Here is an 18,676-nt window from a genome sequence, read left to right as displayed (position 1 = left end):
TTATTTCTTTCTTTATTTCTTTTTTTGTAAAGGGCCCCCCGCTTCTAAATTTGCGGCAGCCCCCCCCCCTGCTTCTCAATTTCAGGCGGCAGCACCCCTCCCGGTTCTTTGCTCCAGGGGGCCCATGCCTGAAGCTGTGTAAGTGGCCCCATAATCCCTGATGGCGGCCCTGTCGCCCGTTAAGCCCCTGTGCTGCCCACAAACCAGGCTGAAAATCATCAGCGGCACGCAGCCAGTGACAGTACTGCTTCCCTTCCCAGTGTTTTAAAATGTACAGCCCCCCTGGCTTCCCTTAAGACGTGCACTTCTCCCTTCCTGCCACTGGGTGCTGCTTGTATATAAAAGTGAATTAGAATGTGATTTTATAACATCCCCAGTTTGCTCTTCCCGAGGCTGACTTCTTCATGTCCTGCTCCTCAAGGTATGTCACTGTTTGCTAATCTATATTGTAAATTGAAGTTTTCTGTAGAGTGTGCCCAAAGTCTTTATAATATTTGATGATTCACTGCAGGTCTGGTCAGTGTTTTAAAAAGTTCCTCTATTTTACACATGGCATGGCATGGGGTCACAGCACCGTCTGTCCATTCTGCTTTAGCACCATGGGACCCCATGCCATGCCATGTGTAAAATAGAGGAACTCTTTAAATCACAGACTAGACCTGCAGTCCAGGCTGAGTAAAGCCTCAGAGTACATGACATTACTGTCTGTATTTAACTGCTTGATGGGCTTATTTTGGGCCTGGCTGGTTCACATGTATGTGTTTTGGCGGCCCACATTTGCGCAGGCACAGCAGCCCATTCATTTGAATGGGCCACCATGCCTGCGTTTCCTGCAAAGAAAAGCGCACGCCTCATGTAATAGGCTGCGCACACGGCACGCCTATGCCCATCAAGCACTGAAATACAGCACTGTCTGTCCATTCTGCTGTCTGCTGTGACTTATCTGCAGTTCCCGCACTGTCAAACTTGCTGCATTTTTAGACGTTTAGGTGACGCTTTTAAAAACACAGTGCGTTTGTGTGTGCAAGAACTGCAGGTAAGTAGCATGGTGCAAAAGCAGAATGGATTTCAAGGCAACTGTATTTTTAAAATGCTGAATGCACCTTTTTTCTGCAGGAAACAAAGGCATGGCAGCCCATTCAAATCAATGGGCTGCTGTACCTGCACAAATGAGGACCGCCAAAACACATACATGTGAACCAGCCAGGCCCAAAATAAGCTGGAGGGGGGCCCAAAAAAAATGTTTGCCCTGGGCCCAAACCATATTAAAGACGGCCCTGGGTAGCAGCCTTACAAATCTGAGCAGATGATACCTGATAGCGAGAAGCCCAGGAGGTTCCTACACCCCTGGTAGAATGAGCGGTCACCCAATTGGCAATAGAAGCTTTGGAAGCTGCCTGACCCTTCTTTGGCGTTTCTGGTAAAACAATAAAAGGCGTCTGATTCTTGGATCTTTGCAGATGTAGACAAATAAACTGACTGCCCAGATTATGTCCAAGGAATGCAGTCATCTCTCTTCCACCAAACGAGGTCGAGAGCAAAAAGAAGGCAAACTGTCCTGATTTCAATGAAAGGCCGACACCACCTTTGGCAAGGACGGACGGAATAGGACCAGGCCCGGACTGGGACAAAAAATAGGCCCGAGCAATTTAGACTGAGCATCCAATTTTCCAGCAACCGCCGATTCGCGAGGGCGGTTGGTGACGGGATAATCACAGAGTCAGTCCTCCGCACTGTAATGTAATGGGGCACTGTGATATAAAGTGGACTGCACTGTAAAGGAAACTGTAATGATCACAGCTCCCCTTTACAGTTGCCCCTTTCCACCTATAATAGGTTTTCCCATTTTAATTTTTTCCCCTCTTTCCGTTTTTTTATTCTTCGCGTTCTCTTTTTTTTTAATTATTTTTTATTTTTCCTTTTTTCCCCTTTTTATTATTTATATTTAGGTTTTATTATTTTTATATTATAATTTTTCACACTTTATTTTTTTCTTACTTAGGTAATTTTCTTTACTTGTTTATTTTCATAAAGTTTTTCCCATTTGCACCTTCTGTTCTTAATTTGTCTTCTTTTCTCACTAATTTCTTCCTTTTTTCCTATTCTCATTTCTCGATCATCTTTATCCTTTTTACATTTTTCACGAATTTTTCTCGTATTTTTTCCTCTTTATATATCCCCCCTTTTTTTCCTATATGTTCTTCCATCCTTTACCTCTTCTTGCCCCTTTTTCTTATCTCCTTTTTGCCGCCATTCAGAGATTTATCTATTTACACTTTCCTGTGTCCTCCATAACTCCTTGGTCTGCCTTGTCTTGTTTACCCGTTTTCCTTGTCTCCCAATCTGATGGCTTCACTTCTCTCTATGCACTCTTATTTTTTTGAATGTATGTAATCTGCCTAGGTGGGTGGGTTCTCCAGACGTCATACGTTGCCATGACATTGGCCCCAGCTATCTCCGGCAGCAACGCACGTGCACGGACAGCAATCTTTGTTTTGATTGGCTGTCTAGCAACCACGGATCCCTGCACTGTTCAGTGTTTAGATCTCCAGCTCCTCTCGCCCCTGCTCTGCTGATAGATGACTTTGTCGGCAGGGCAGGAGAGCCTGGAGAGAAGACACAGGCACGGCCGCACAGCGGGAGGTGAGCCACGACCAAGACCTGTGTTAACTCTCTCCAGGCCGCGGTCGCCGCTTACCACCTGCGGTGCGGCCTGGTCATCAACAGGCATCAGTGGCCCTGAAGTTGAGCCTGTTGGCCCCAGCTCACTGGGAAAATGTGCACTATGGCCAGTCGGGGCCTGAATAGGACACACCACCTTGTCATGGTGAAGAATTAGGTAGGGTTCCCTACATAAAAGGGCCACCAATTCCGACACCCTTCTATCCGAGGTGATGGCCATCAGTAAGGCTAGCTTATGTGACAGCAAGACTCACAATACAGCACAAGGGAAGTGTGGGCTGGAAGATTTTCTTCACTCAGCTGTGCAGATACATGCTAATCAGCAGAGTCAAGTCTGAACAAAGCAAAGTCATAAGACATCCTCATTGATTATATAGCCATCTATCGATCGATACACACACACACACACACACACACACACACACACAGTATCTCACAAAAGTGAGCACACCCCTAACATTTTTGTAAATATTTTATTATATCTTTTCATGTGACAACACTGAAGAAATGACACTTGCACTGCTACAATGTAAAATAGTGAGTGTACAGCTTGTATAACAGTGTAAATTTGCTGTCCCCTCAAAATAACAAAGGGCCCTCTCACACGTACGGACCGTATGTCCGCATTTTCATCCGTCCGCTGCGGATGAAAACGGGACATACATGGGTCCCTATGTGATTACGGGTGTCAGCGGATGACCATTGTCCGCCTCCGCAAAGATCCGCATTTGCGGACGGAAGAAAATCCTATTTTTCTGCCGGATCGGATGAACACGGACATACGGTCCGTGTTCATCCGATCCCCCATAGGGGAAAGCGGAGGAAAGACAGGGCGGTCCCTGCACAGTGTGCGGGGACCGCCCTGTCAGCTGCCAGCTCAGCGGGGATTTTACGGAGGATTACCGCTGAGCTTTTGCGGACACACGGAGCGGATCATTACTGATCCGCCCATGTGAAAGGGCCCAAACAGTCAATGTCTAAACTGCTGTTAACAAAAGTGAATACACCCCTTAGTGAAAATGTCCAAATAGGGCCCAATTAGCCATTTTCCCTCCCCGGTGTCATGCGACTTATTAGGGTTACAAGGTCTCAGGTGTGAATGGGGAGCAGGTGTGTTAAATTTTGTGTGCATCACTCTCACTCTCTCATACTGATCACTGGAAGTTCAACATGGCACCTCATGGCAAAGAACTCTGAGGATCTGAAAAAAAAATGTTGCTCCACATATAGATGGCCTAGGCTATAAGATTACCAAGACCCTGAAACTGAGCTGCAGCACGGTGGCCAAGACCATACAGCGGTTTAACAGGATAGGTTTCACTCAGAACAGGCCTTGCCATGGTTGACCAAAGGGGTTGAGTGCACGTGCTCAGTGTCATATCAGGAGGTTGTCTTTGGGAAATAGACATATGAGTGATGCCAGCATTGCTGCTGAGGTTGAGGGGGGGGGGGGCGGTGTCCGCCTGTCAGTGTTCAGACCATATGCCGCACACTGCATCAAATTGGTCTGCATGGCTGTCGTCCCAGAAGGAAGCCGCTTCAAAAATGAATGCACAAGAAAGCCCACAAAAAGTTTCCTGAAGACAAGCAGACTAAGGACATGGATTACTAGAACCATGTCCTGTGGTCTGATGAGACAGAGATAAAACTTATTTGGTTCAAATAGTGTGAAGCATGTGTGGCAGCAACCAGGTGAGGAGTACAAAGACAAGTGTATTTTGCCTACAGTCAAGCATGGTGGTGGGAGTGTCATGGGCTGGGGCTGCATGAGTGCTGCTCTACAGTTCATCGAAGGAACTATGAATGCCAACATGTACTGTGACATACTGAAGCAGAGCATGATATCTTTCCCTTCGGAGACTGGGCCACAGGGCAGTATTCCAACATGACAACCCAAAACACACCTTCAAGATGACCACTGCCTTGATAAAGAAGCTGAGGGTAAAGGTGATGGACTGGCCAAGCATGTCTCCAGACCTAAACCCTATTGAGCATCTGTGGGGCATCCTCAAATGTTAGGTGGTGGAGCGCAAGGTCTCTAACATCCATCAGCTCTGTGATGTCATCATAGAGGAGTGGAAGAGCACTCCAGTGGTAACCTGTGAAGCTCTGGTGAACTCCATGCCAAAGAGGGTTATAAGGCAGTGCTGGAAAATAATGGTGGCCTCACAAAATATTGACACTTTGGGCCCAAATACTCAATTTTGTTGCCAGCAGTTTAGACATTAATGGCTATGTGTTGAGTTATTATGAGGGGACAGCAAATTTACACTGTTATACAAGCTGCACACTCACTACTTTATATTGTAGAAAAGTGTAATTTCTTCAGTGTTGTCACATGAAAAGATGGAATAAAATATTTTCAAAAATGTTAGGGGTGTATTCACTTTTGTGAGATACTGTATAAAAACACAAGCAAAAATCAACCTATACATTCTTAAAGGAACACTAAAGGTTCGTTTTTTATTAGATCAACTAGCTGAATACCCGGCGTTGCCCGGTCTTCCTATCTTAACCTTTTGGGGAGGAAAATCATAGTAATATAAATATACCCATCTTTTATATAAGGGTGTAGGTAAGGGTTAATTTAACTGTCATATATTTTTATTTGGCATATAAGTAATATGTGTACCAGGTATTATTGAAATATCTCCAGGCGTGCAGAGGTTATGTGGGAACATACATTTCCCATTGATTTGCATGGGACTTTAAACAAAAACCCAGACCCTCACAAATGGGGGTAGTTAAGGGATAAATTAACTATCCTATAGTTTAAGTGGACATATAAGTAACAAGTGACCAAGTGTTATCGAAATATCTACAGCCGTTTGGAAGTTATGAAGCAACATGTATTTCCCATAGAGTTGAATGGGACTTTAAAGGAAACCCCCTGACCATGGCAAATGGGGGTGGGTAAGGGTTAAACCACCTATCCTATGTTTGTTGCTGACATATAAGTAACATGTGTGCCAAGTTTCATGTTAATATCTTTAGCCGTTTGGACGTGATGCTGGAACATACATACATACATACACACACACACACACACACACACACACACACACACACACACACGTTGAGTTTATATATATATATATATATATATATATATATATATATATATATATATATATATATATATATATATATATATATATATATATATATATATATATATATATATATATATATATCCCTTCAAGCTAGAGCATTTAAATATCACTTACCTCGTTTTTCCTTTTGACCTCCAAAATACAGTAATCCAGGTTTGAAAATGCCGTTTCCTGTCTCTCCTCTTCATGCTTTCCACCAGCATCTGAGCGGTTTTGCATGGTGGAAAGCAGAATGTGCTCACCCCCTCCCTATGACTACAGCCCTGCGTGAAGATGCTCTCTTATCCCTCACAGGCATGGAGGCTAAGCCTAATGGGAACTGTAGTTCCCATTAGGCCGTGATGTAGCAAGAGTGAATGCGCACCGCAAACCAGGAAGTCAGTAAGAATAACGATTCAGAAGTGGTGAATAAAACAGCTCGATTTCAACAGGTATCAAACTAGTTATAATGCAAAACATTACTTTTTACTTTATCAGCTACTGTCAGACTTTAATTTAAGAGGAAAATATTTTTGTCTTTACAACCCCTTTAACCACTTAACGCCCGCCGCACGACTATTTACGTCCGCAAAATGGCACGGACAGGCAGATGGGCGTATATATACGTCCTTGCCTTTCCGCGGGTCTGATCGGGACCCCCCCCCCCGCGCTGCGTGCGGCTTACCTCTGGGAGCGATCCGGGACGACGGCGCGGCTATTCGTTTATAGCCGCTCCGTCGCGATCGCTCCCCAGAGCTGAATAACGGGGAGAGCCGTATGTAAACACGGCTCCCCCGTGCTTCACTGTGGCAGCGCATGGATCGTGTCATCCCCTTTATAGGGGAGACACAATCGATGACATCAGACCTACAGCCACACCCCCCTACTGTTGTAAACACACACTAGGTGAAGCCTAACATGTTCAGCGCCCCCTGTGGTTAACTCCCAAACTGCAACTGTCATTTTCACAATAAAGAATGCAATTGAAATGCATTTTTTGCTGTGAAAATGACAATTGTCCCAAAAATGTGTCAAAATTGTCCGAAGTGTCCGCCATAATGTCGCAGTCACGAAAAAAATCGCTGATCGCCATTTGTAGTAAAAAAAAAAAATTAATAAAAATGCAATAAAAATATCCCCTGTTTTGTAAACGCTATAAATTTTGCGCAAACCAATCGATAAACGCTTATTGCGATTTTTTTTACCAAAAATAGGTAGAAGAATACGTATCGGCCTAAACTGAGGGAAAAAAAAAATGTTATATATGTTTTTGGGGGATATTTATTACAGCAAAAAGTAAAAAATATTTATTTTTTTTCAAAATTGTCGCTCTATTTTTGTTTATAGCGCAAAAAATAAAAACCGCAGAGGTGATCAAATACCACCAAAAGAAAGCTCTATTTGTGGGGAAAAAACGGACGCCAATTTTGTTTGGGAGCCACGTTGCACGACCGCGCAATTGTCTGTTAAAGCGACGCAGTGCCGAATCGCAAAACCTGGCCTGGGCATTTAGCCAACTAAAGGTCCGGGGCTTAAGTGGTTAAAAAACATTATTTAACCTCAAGAAAAACAAAAACAAAAAAAAAAAACTTAGTAAATACCACTACCTGTATTTTCTTTCCCATTCACTAATGCTGCCAATTCTGTAGAAAAATCAGTTTAACCTGAAAGTCCGTTTTTGCACTAGGCCTAACACCACACTTCATGCTTATCCCATATGCCATTGTTCCAGTCAGGCAATTGGGCTCTCAGCCAGGGGGAGTATCACATGCTCTCATACTGTTTACCCCCCAAATTACTGGGTTTTTAAACATATTAGGTTTTGTGGAGTGAGGCAGTAGCCTACTAGTAAGCAAAAGCAAAAAAAAAACACTTCCAGCACGAAAAAAATATTCCCACCGTTCTCCTGCGGGGGCCGCCTTCCGCACTATAGCTCCGGTGACGGCACGGCAATTCACTTACAAGTACACTGTTACCTTGGCTGGCAGTATAATGGCGCCCCCCATGCTCGTCTATGAGTGGCATCGCCCAGACCGGCATTCGGCAAACTTGCAGAGGCTCCACCTACCCTCCTCTGCGCAGCTTTATCGTCTCCTCGAGCGCGTCGGCGACGTCACCGTCGTCACTCGTGAGGTCAGTGAGAAGAACTAACTGAGTGAGAGGAGGATAGGCGGACAAGTGAGGGGAGGGAGGAGTTGGACAATTGTTGCTGGACTCTAGTCTCTGGAACCCCCAGCCAGGCAGCACTGCAGCAGGCCAGGTACTTCTATATAGTCACACCTATCATCATCATGTTCAGTGTGCCACTGCCAAGCAGGCAACCAAATATAGTGCTTAATATATGGATTAAATAAATTATAATTATGCAAAGCCATAGTCATCATAAATAAAGTGATTTGTGCAAGTAGTACCTGCTGTTGCACAAATCACGTTATTTATATCTATGGCTATGCATAATTATAATTTATTTAATCCATATTGAGCAAGCACTATATTTGATTGGCTGCTTGCTTCTGTTTGGGCCTGCACCTTCGGTGGTAAAGCACTGCTATTTTAGCGGCGCTTTACTGTCGTTTTTTGCGCCGCTATTCGGCCGCTAGCAGGGCGCCTCAAAGATGTGGCTGGCAGGACATTTTTGAGCATCCTGCTAGCGCACCACTAGCAGCCCAAAAAGGGTTAAAACTGCCCGCAAAGCGCCGCTACAGCAGTGTTTTGCTGGCGGTTTGGCGGCGCTGCCCATTGATTTCAATGGGAAGGGGCGCTTTAGAAGCAGTGTTACACTGCTCCTACAGCGCCTCAAAGATGCAGCGCCTCAAAGATGCAGCTTGCAGGACTTTTTAGACTGTCCAACGCACCGCTCCAGTGTGAAAGCCCTCAGGCTTTTACATTGGAGTGAGAAAAGAGGCTCTTTAAGGACGCTTTGCAGGCGCTATTTTGTAGCGCTGTAGCACCTGCAAAGCACCTCAGTGTGAAAGTAGCCCAAGACCAACCCCTTTCTCACTGAGGCGCTTTGCAGGTGCTAGAACGCTAAAAATAGTGCCTGCAAAGCGTGCTGAAAGAGCTTTCACACTGGAGTGGTGCGTTGGCAGGACATTAAAATATGCAAGCAACATCTTTTAAAGCGCTGTAGGAGCGGCTCCTAAAGCACCCCTGCCCATTGAATTCAAAGTGGCGCTTTGCAGGCTTTTTTTTTTAACCTTTTCTGAGCCGCTAGCGGGGGGTTAAAATAACCCCACTAGCGGCTGAATAGCACAGCGAAAACGACGGTAAATCGCCGCTAAAAATAGTGTCGCTTTACCGCCGACGCCCCCACCTCCAGAGGCCTTAAAGTCATCATCATGTGCGATTCTGCGTGTGTGCTAAGCAGACAGTTTCAGAGGCGCTGGCAGAGGACTGTATCCATTATGAGGAAACGCCCCCTGCACCGCTGCGTGTTTTTGATCATCACAGTGCCACTGCCAGTGAGTGTGACCTTTCTGTGTACCACTGCGCACAGTCACTATCTCTGATGTTCCGTTCCACTCTGCCTTTCCGCCCAGTGCTGTGTTGTACACTGCATGATTAGCCACCATGGAGGCCACTCTCTCTCCCTCCTGCTAAGTGCCCATACACGGCACGATTCCTCTGCATTTATGGGTGCTGATATTACTGCATTTATGGGTGCTGGCAAGGCCGCATTTATGGGTGCTGATGTTACTGCTTTTATGGGTGCTGATATTACTTCAATTTAGAGTGCTGATGTTACTGCATTTATGGGTGCTGATACCACATTTATGGGTGCCGATGTTACCGCATTTATGGGTGCCGATGTTACCGCATTTATGGTTGCTGATTTTACTGCATTTATGGTTGCTGATGTTACTGCATTTATGGTTGCTGATAAGGCCGCATTAATGGGTGCTGGTAAGCAGAGGCGTATCTAGTGAAAATGGCGCCTATGGCAAGCACTGAAACTGCGCCCCTATTAAAACATTTGAAACCCATCTTTCAGATAATCTTAACAAAAAAGCTAACAAAACTACAGGTCAAATTTTCAAAATATGAAATTGTAGTATATTAGTGATGGTGACACCCTCTATTGTAAGTGGAGTTTTTTTATTTCTTGAGGGGGTGTTACCATCACTTATATATTTCAACTTGTTATCAAAAATCTTTTGAGGGGGTGTCAATATCACTAATATGCTGCAATTTTATATTTTGATATTGTTATTTGTTTGAAAGATATAAAGTTGTATATTTGGTTTACAGGACACCACATATACAGTATATGGTATTCAGAGGGAAGGCTCCACCATCACTTAAAGTAGAAGTAAACTTCCTTTACTGCCCTTTTACATATAGGTAGGTCTATAATAAGGCTTACCTATAGGTACAGTAAATATCTCCTAAACATGTACAGTTTAGGAGATATTCAGATTACATGGAGCCAGTGACATCACTGGCGCATGCGCTCTCAATGAACGGCCACCAGTGCTGTTCCTTTAGAAACCTTCATCATGGCTCCGGCCAGTCACAGAGCCCGCAAACCTGGAAGCAAGATGAGTAAAAATGAAATCATCTGCTGTACGTTTACCATAATCTACTAGTAGGCAATACATACTAGCACATTATACTTTTTGCTTGCAGGGTAAAAAGTAAGTCCAGCAGTATACAGCCGCTTTAAATTATGCAGTTACAGTTAAATTGAAACACTAAGGTGAAGAAGGAAGCACACTATTGTATATTTTATTGTATATTTACAAAGTGTTTATACTGGTTATGGCAAGAGGGGAAAAAAGGGAGGGGGCAGAGAAGATGGAAGGGGGAAGAGAGAGAGAACTGGAGAGGGTGGGGGGGGGGGGGGGAGAGGGAGAGAGGAGGCATACAGAATACCTCAGAAAGTACAAAGAGAGGAGCTCTTGCAGTAAATGTCTCTTCCTGTGCACATTCTCCAGATTACCTGAATGCCTTCTTCTGCTTCTCTTCCTCATTTCTCCCCCTTCTCTGCCCCCTCCCCTGTCTCCACGGCAGCTCAGCTCTCTCTCCAGGCTCCAGCATAGCTCCAGTACTCTTTTCAATCGAAGGGGGAGGGTTACAGCAGCGCCCATTGGCTCAGTAAGCAGCAGGAGGTGGAGCTGTAAATTCTTTCTTGTCCTGTGGCTTGCTAGCAGCTTTCCTATAATATGAGGCTACTGGTTCTTTCTGCTGCTTCTAATCTAAAGTGAATGACAGGATAGGAAGGAGGAAGCTACAGCTGTAGAACACAGAGCCACTGGGAGTAAAGAGCTGCAGTTTCTGGACTGTGGACTGGACTGTGAAGCTGGAGAGGCACAGCGCACCTCCCGACTCCTTTCCTCTCTCTGGCACGGCAGCCTATTTTGCAAATATCCTAGGGGGACACCACTGCCTAAACACCTCTCTCCCCTTGTGCACTGCAGTCAGTGCCTGTGCCTCACATGCTTCTTGTGCACTCGAGAAGATGCAGGGAGGTGGGTGGAGCTAAGCAGTGGGCGCGAGGAGGAGGAAGTTAAATCTCCTCGCTCGCTGTGAATGCTGGTCTCTGCCTCTCTCCTCCTCGTGACGTCACTGGTTGCTAGACGCGAGGCGGGCCGTAGCTAGCAACCTGTTTGGGCAGTGAGTCAGGGGACAGTGGTGAACAACCTAAAGCAGTCTCCACCAGCCAGGATCTCACCCCAGGCTTACAGTGAGCATTACCAGGGCCATATTAACCACTTACCCCCCGGACCATATTGCTGCCCAAAGACCAGAGTACTTTTTGCGATTCGGGACTGCATCGCTTTAACAGACAATTGCGCGGTCGTGCGACGTGGCTCCCAAACAAAATTGGCGTCCTTTTTTTCCCACAAATAGAGCTTTCTTTTGGTGGTATTTGATCACCTCTGCGGTTTTTAGTTTTTGCGCTATAAACAAAAATAGAGCGACAATTTTGAAAAAAAAAGGGATTTTTAATACAGCTTACCTGTAAAATCCTTTTCTTGGAGTACATCACGGGACACAGAGCGGCATATTCATTACTATATGGGTTATATGGAGTACCTTCAGGTGTTGACACTGGCAATCTCAAACAGGAAATGCCCCTCCCTATATAACCCCCTCCCATAGGAGGAGTACCTCAGTTTTGTAGCAAGCAGTATGCCTCCCAAAATGGTCCCCAAAAAGAGGGGTGGGAGCTCTGTGTCCCGTGATGTACTCCAAGAAAAGGATTTTACAGGTAAGCTGTATTAAAAATCCCTTTTTCTTTATCGTACATCACGGGACACAGAGCGGCATATTCATTACTATATGGGATGTCCCAAAGCAATGCTCACAATGAGGGGAGGGAGAACATCTCCAAGACAAAAGGATTTAATTTAGAGAAATACTCAAATCATAATAAATCCAACTTAGTTGAGAAAAATAATCTTAAATTTTAAATTTAACTCAAAAAAGAGGAGCCCCCGGAATCCGAGGGTCTCAAACTGCAGCCTGCAGCACTGCCTGCCCAAAGGCTGTATCAGACTTCCTTCTTACGTCCAACTGGTAGAATTTTGTAAACGTGTGGACAGAAGACCAGGTTGCCGCCTTGCAAACTTGAGCCATAGAGATCTGGTGGTGTGCTGCCCAGGAGGCGCCCATGGCCCTAGTAGAATGAGCCTTTAATGATACTGGAGGAGGCAACCCTTTCAAGCCGTAGGCCTGAGTGATTAATTGCTTAATCCACCTAGAAATGGTGGACTTTGCAGCTGCCTGCCCCTTCTTGGGCCCATCCGGTAATATGAACAGCACATCTGTTTTCCGGATCTTCTTTGTAGCTTTAAGATAGGCCTTCATGGCCCTGACGATATCCAAGGTATGCAGCAACCCTTCCTTTCTGGAAGTAGGTTTAGGGAAGAAGGATGGTAATACCAAATCCTGGTTCAAATGAAAACTGGATACAACCTTCGGTAGGAAGGAAGGATGAGGGCGGAGAACGACCCTGTCCTTATGAAAAATAAGATATGGTTCCTTACAGGATAAGGCCGCCAGTTCCGATACTCTTCTTGCGGAAACTAAGGCGACCAAAAATACTAACTTTCTTGTCAGTAAAACCAAAGGAATTTCAGCCAACGGCTCAAACGGTTGTTTCTGTAAACTTGACAGAACAAGGTTTAAATCCCACGGGCAAAGCGGGGATTTAGCTGGAGGTTTAATACGTAAGACCCCTTGAAGGAAGGTCTTAACTAGCGAGTGGGTGGCCAGCGGCCGCTGAAACCACACTGACAGAGCAGAAATCTGTCCTTTGATTGTGCTTAATGCCAATCCTTTATCCACTCCTAGCTGGAGAAAACTTAATACTCTATCGATGGTAAATTTGCGAGAAAGCCATCGCTTGGACTCACACCAGCCTACATAGGCCTTCCAGACCCTGTAATAAATCACCCTAGAGACCGGTTTCCTGGCTCTGATTAGGGTAGAGATTACTTTCTGAGACAGACCTCTACCCCTGAGAATCAGGGATTCAGCTTCCACCCGGATCCTGCGCAGCAAGCGGGGTAGTAACTGGAGCGGGGGAAACGCATAAAGAAGTTTGAACTGATGCCAAGGGCAAACCAACGCATCGGTTCCGCAGGCCATCGGATCCCTTGAGCGGGACATGAACCTGTCTAGCTTCTTGTTGAGTCTCGATGCCATGATATCCACATCCGGCACTCCCCATCTTTGGCAGAGTGCTTGAAAGATTTGTGGATGCAGAGACCATTCCCCCGGCAAAAGAGTCTGGCGGCTTAAGAAGTCCGCCTGAAAGTTGTCCACTCCTGGAATGAATATTGCCGATATGCAGGGCACATGAGCCTCTGCCCATAGGAGAATCAAGCTCACCTCTCTCTGAGCGGCTTGACTCCTGGTTCCCCCTTGGTGATTTATGTATGCCACGGCCGTGGCATTGTCTGATTGAATTCTCACCGGGAACCCCTGCAATTTTGACGTCCAAGCCCTGAGGGCTAGTCGAGCAGCTCTGAGCTCCAAGATGTTGATGGGCAACTGCTTCTCTGGCGTTGCCCAAGTACCTTGGCGAGTGCAACCATCCAAAATTGCTCCCCAGCCCGTCAGGCTGGCGTCTGTGGTCACTATCTTCCAAGCCACTGGGCTGAAAGACTTCCCCTTCAGTAGATTCTGAGGGTCTAACCACCAACACAGACTTTGTCGGACTCTTGATGAGAGCGGCAACGGGATATCGAAGGCCTGTGGCCTTCTGCTCCATGCTGACAGGATGGCTGCCTGCAGGATGCGAGTGTGGCTCTGGGCGTATGGTACCGCCTCGAATGTGGCCACCATCTTGCCTAGTAACCTCATACATAGGCGAATAGTCGGTTCCTTCTTGCTTAGAACCAGTAGGATTAATTCCTTGATGGCTTTGACCTTCCTCAGAGGTAGAAACACTCTTTGTTGTTCTGTGTCTAATCTCATGCCGAGATATTCCAACTGCCTTGTGGGCAGGAAAGCTGACTTTTCTCGATTTAGGACCCAGCCGAACTTCTCGAGGTATTGGACCGTGAGGGCCACTGCTCGCTCCAAGCCGGGAGACGAGTGATCTATGACTAGGAGGTCGTCCAGGTATGCTAGGATCGTGACCCCTTGGATCCTTAGTTTGGCTAGGATTGGAGCTAGGACCTTCGTGAACACCCGGGGGGCCGTAGCCAACCCGAAGGGAAGCGCCACGAATTGGAAGTGACGCGAAGCCACCATGAAGCGTAGATATTTTTGATGTGGCTGATAAATTGGAAGATGAAGGTAGGCATCCTTTATGTCTATGGACGCCATGAAGTCGTCCTTTTGGAGTGTGGTAGCTGCTGACCGCACGGATTCCATCCGAAATGAGCGGATCTTTAGGTATGTATTTACCATCTTTAGGTCCAAAATTGGCCTGACATCTCCATTGGACTTCGGGATGATGAATAGGTTGGAGTAGAAACCTAGCCCCTGTTCCAGGACTGGTACCTCTACTATTACTTCCTGGGAAAGTAGATGATTTAATGCCGACATTAATGCGGCTCCTTTCTCCGGATCGTTTGGAATCCTCGACTCCTGGAAATGAAGAGGAGGAAACCTTAGGAAATCTAATTTGTAGCCCGTGGCCACGGAAGACCGTACCCACTCGTCGGGAATGCTGGCTTCCCAAACCTCTGAAAAGAGTCGCAGCCTTCCCCCCACCTTCGTGGGTGGGGGCGCCCCTTCATAAGGTCGGCTTGGGGGCTGGTTTTGCTGGTTGGCGAACCCACTGCTTTCTGCCTCTAGCAGCCTGTCCTTGTGATTTGCTGTTGAAGCCGAAGTTTGCTTTCGCAGGAGGCCGTCGATACTGTTTGGCATTAGAGGGCCCCTGCCCAGGGGAGTACTGTCGTTTAAACGCAGGCCCCTGAAACTTCCTCTTAGTTGGCAAGAGAGTACTTTTGCCATTTGAAATGGTTTGAATGTATTTATCTAGGTCTTCTCCGAAGAGTCGTCCTCCATGGAAGGGGAACCCTACCAGGAGCTTCTTGCATGGGGGCTCGGCCTCCCAGCTTTTTAACCATAAGAGACTTCTCATATGGATAAGGGATAACGATAAACGTGACGCTTGCTGGATAGAATCCTTAATTGCGTCTACTGTAAAACATATGGCCCTAGGGAAATGCGAAAATTCTTCTGCCTGCTGGGCAGGAATAAGTTTAAGCATCTGCTTAACTTGATCCGATAATGCTTGAGCAACCCCAATCGCAGCCACAGCTGGCTGTACTACTGCCCCTGCAGTAGTGAAGGAGTTCTTAAGTAGTGCTTCCAAGCGTTTATCAACTGGATCCTTGAATACCTGTATGTTTTCTACAGGGCATGTTAATGATTTGTTAACACATGAGATGGCTGCGTCCACTGCAGGAGTAGCCCATTTCTTGGAAAATTTATCTTCCATAGGATATAGGGCAGAGAATCTTTTAGGTGGTAAGAAGATTTTATCTGGCTTGTTCCAATCTTGGAACAAAACTCCCTCTAGTAGAGGGTGGATCGGAAATACTGCATTGCTTTGAGGCGCCCTCAGTGAGCCCAAAGCTGAAACCGTAGATACCTGGAGATCTGGTACTGGCAAGTTGAATGCATTATGGACCAAGTCCGTTAAGGCTTGAATCCACCAGCTCTCCCCTTGGGAGACTGCTCCAGACTCCTCTGTATCCGGATCTTCGATCCCTGAACCTACTTGGTCCTTGTCCAAGAGGTCGTCCAATTCCCCTGAGGAAAGGACCTCCTCTTCTGAGGGTCCGCGCTCGGGCGACGGAGATCTAATCCGTTTACTGCCCCGCATAGCTGTGGCTATCATTTTTCCCATTCTTTTCTCCATCTCTCTTAAAGAGGTGAGTAATACCTCGTCCGTGACCATCTTAGTAATACCTCGTCCGTGACCATCTTAGGGTTGGACTGACCCGCGCCAGCTCCAGCCCCAGATCCCGATGGCCCCAAGGCTCCCTGTGGGGAAAGCAGCGGCATAACTTTGTCCGAGACCTCAGACTCTCTGGGGGAATCCCCACCTCTTGTACCCTCTGACCCGGATGCCATGGTACAATACCGAGGTACACCTGCTACCTATTGGTATTTGGAACTATAAAAGTTAATTGCCCAAACACCTGTTTGGGGGATAAAAAATGCTTCCTCTCCCCTAGATGACTTTTCTTTTTTTTTTTTTTTGTTTCAAATCCAGGAAAGAAAAAACATTCTGTCCCCCTGAGTAGTATTGCAAAGAAAAACTATGAGATGGAAAAGAAACAGCCTATTTCTAGGCTTGAAAAAACAGTCTTCTGAAGACTGCAATATCCTTTCTGGCCACTGTGTGTCCTCGGCGCCCCGTGCTGCCGCTCTGGTCTTTCCTCCCCAGTTCCAAAGTATTGAATGCTGTATGGAACAAACAAGGAAGGGCCGCCCCTTCCTTAAGCCACTGACCCGCCCTTCCCCCCCCAGCCATCTCAAACAGGAAATTCCCCTCACGACAGTGGCGGGGGGGGGTTTGGGAGGAAGGGACCTCTCTGCTCCAGCAAACTGCAGCCTGCAGCCTGGAACCACGAGGAGGTCAGCGTTTTGCCTGCTTTGCAGGCTCTGAGGAGGAAGACTGAATGGAGCATCGCCTGGAGGCTTGCAGGTAAGCACAGCTCTCTGACACACACATATACTTTTATATCACACAGGCCCCACTCAATGCTTTTCCAACACTACAAGGGAGGTCACATCTTATGGGGAATAATACATATAGAGCCATCCTATCTTTATGATATGTGACTAGTTTGCCAGATGCAGTGCATAACTTTAGGCATGTCCCCTGTGACCCCCCAGAAAAAACCTGCTAAGAACCAAGTTCCGCAAGTTTTCCCCTCACTTACCTGCTCCATGCCGCAGGACTTTGCCAAGCAAGAGGCCCAATCTTCCCCCATCTCCGTGGGGATGTCTAGACCTTCAGGCCCTGGGTTCCTATGAAGGATCCACTGTCCTGGGCCCATATAGCACCCTGGCAACAGAAAACATTAGGCACCCAAAGGTTTTCTAAGTTCTGGGCCCAGGATCCAGCTCTCTAAAAAGAAAAGCATTATGGGCTATACCCCAAGGGTTTGGGGTCCGGTTACTGACCACTTTAGCGCTGAGGCTTTTTTGGACAGAACCGGTAGCTCACCTAATCCCAAGGATGCGGAGGCAAGCTAAACCATGACTAATACCTAAGACACTGGCGTAAAAACTGAGGTACTCCTCCTATGGGAGGGGGTTATATAGGGAGGGGCATTTCCTGTTTGAGATTGCCAGTGTCAACACCTGAAGGTACTCCATATAACCCATATAGTAATGAATATGCCGCTCTGTGTCCCGTGATGTACGATAAAGAAATGAATATTTTTTACATCTTGCTATAATAAATATCCCCCAAAAATATATAAAACATTTTTTTTCCTCAGTTTAGGCCAATACGTTTTCTTCTACATATTTTTCGTAAAAAAAAAATCGCAATAAGCGTTTATTGATTGGTTTGCGCAAAAGTTATAGCGTTTACAAAATAGGGGGTATTTTTATGTCATTTTTATTATATTTTTTTTACTAGTAATGGCGGCGATCAGCGATTTTTTTTTCGGTACTGCGACATTATGGCGGACACTTCGGACACTTTTGACACATTTTTGGGACCATTGGCATTTTTATAGCGATCAGTGCTATAAAAATGCATTGGATTACTATAAAAATGCCACTGGCAGTGAAGGGGTTAACACTAGGGGGCGGGGAAGGGGTTAACACTAGGGGGCGGGGAAGGGGTTAAGTATGCCTGGGTGTGTTCTTACTGTGGGGGGGGGGTGGCCTCACTAGGGGAAACACTGATCCTCGGTTCATACATTGTATGAACCGAAGATCAGCATTTCCCCTGCTGACAGGACCGGGAGCTGTGTGTTTATATATGTAAGTGCCTTGCTGCCCAGCCACTCAGGAGCCCCCCCTTCATATGGCGCCCATGGCACTTGCCATATCTGCCATACCCTGGATACGCCACTGCTGGTAAGGCCACATTTATGGGTGCTGATGGGACTGCATTTATGGGTGCTGGTAAGGCCGCATTTATGGGTGCTGGTAAGGCCGCATTTATGGGTGCTGGTAAGGCCGCATTAATGGGTGCTGATATAAGAGAAGAAACAGAAAAAACTGACTTTGAGCAGATCATAGACCAGATTGCATCAGTAAAAAGCAAGGAAGGTGCAGTTGTAATTTTTATGTAGTGCCAATCCATAATTTGTTAATTGGAAGATTAAAGAGTTTGACTTGTAGTTTTGTCAGCTGTTTTTTTTGTTAAGGTTATCTGAAAGATGGGCTTCAAATGTTTTGAAAGGGGCACAAATTCAGTGCTTGCCATAGCCTCCATTTTTAATAGATACGCTTCTGAACGTAATTTTACA

At 46.2% G+C, this 18,676-nt stretch overlaps 1 protein-coding gene across 7 annotated transcripts in view; it reads right to left on the bottom strand.

Annotated features, from left to right (window-relative positions):
• The window catches only part of LEMD1 (LEM domain containing 1), a 376,965-nt gene that overhangs the window by 61,409 nt on the left and 296,880 nt on the right, over positions 1–18,676 (bottom strand). The gene's annotated exons all lie outside the window — the stretch shown is intronic.

Source organism: Rana temporaria, chromosome 2 (assembly GCF_905171775.1).
Source record: "Rana temporaria chromosome 2, aRanTem1.1, whole genome shotgun sequence".
In the NCBI taxonomy this organism is placed as follows: domain Eukaryota; kingdom Metazoa; phylum Chordata; class Amphibia; order Anura; family Ranidae; genus Rana; species Rana temporaria.
Note: the sequence above shows the minus strand (reverse complement) of the source record. Positions and strands in the feature narration are given on the sequence as shown.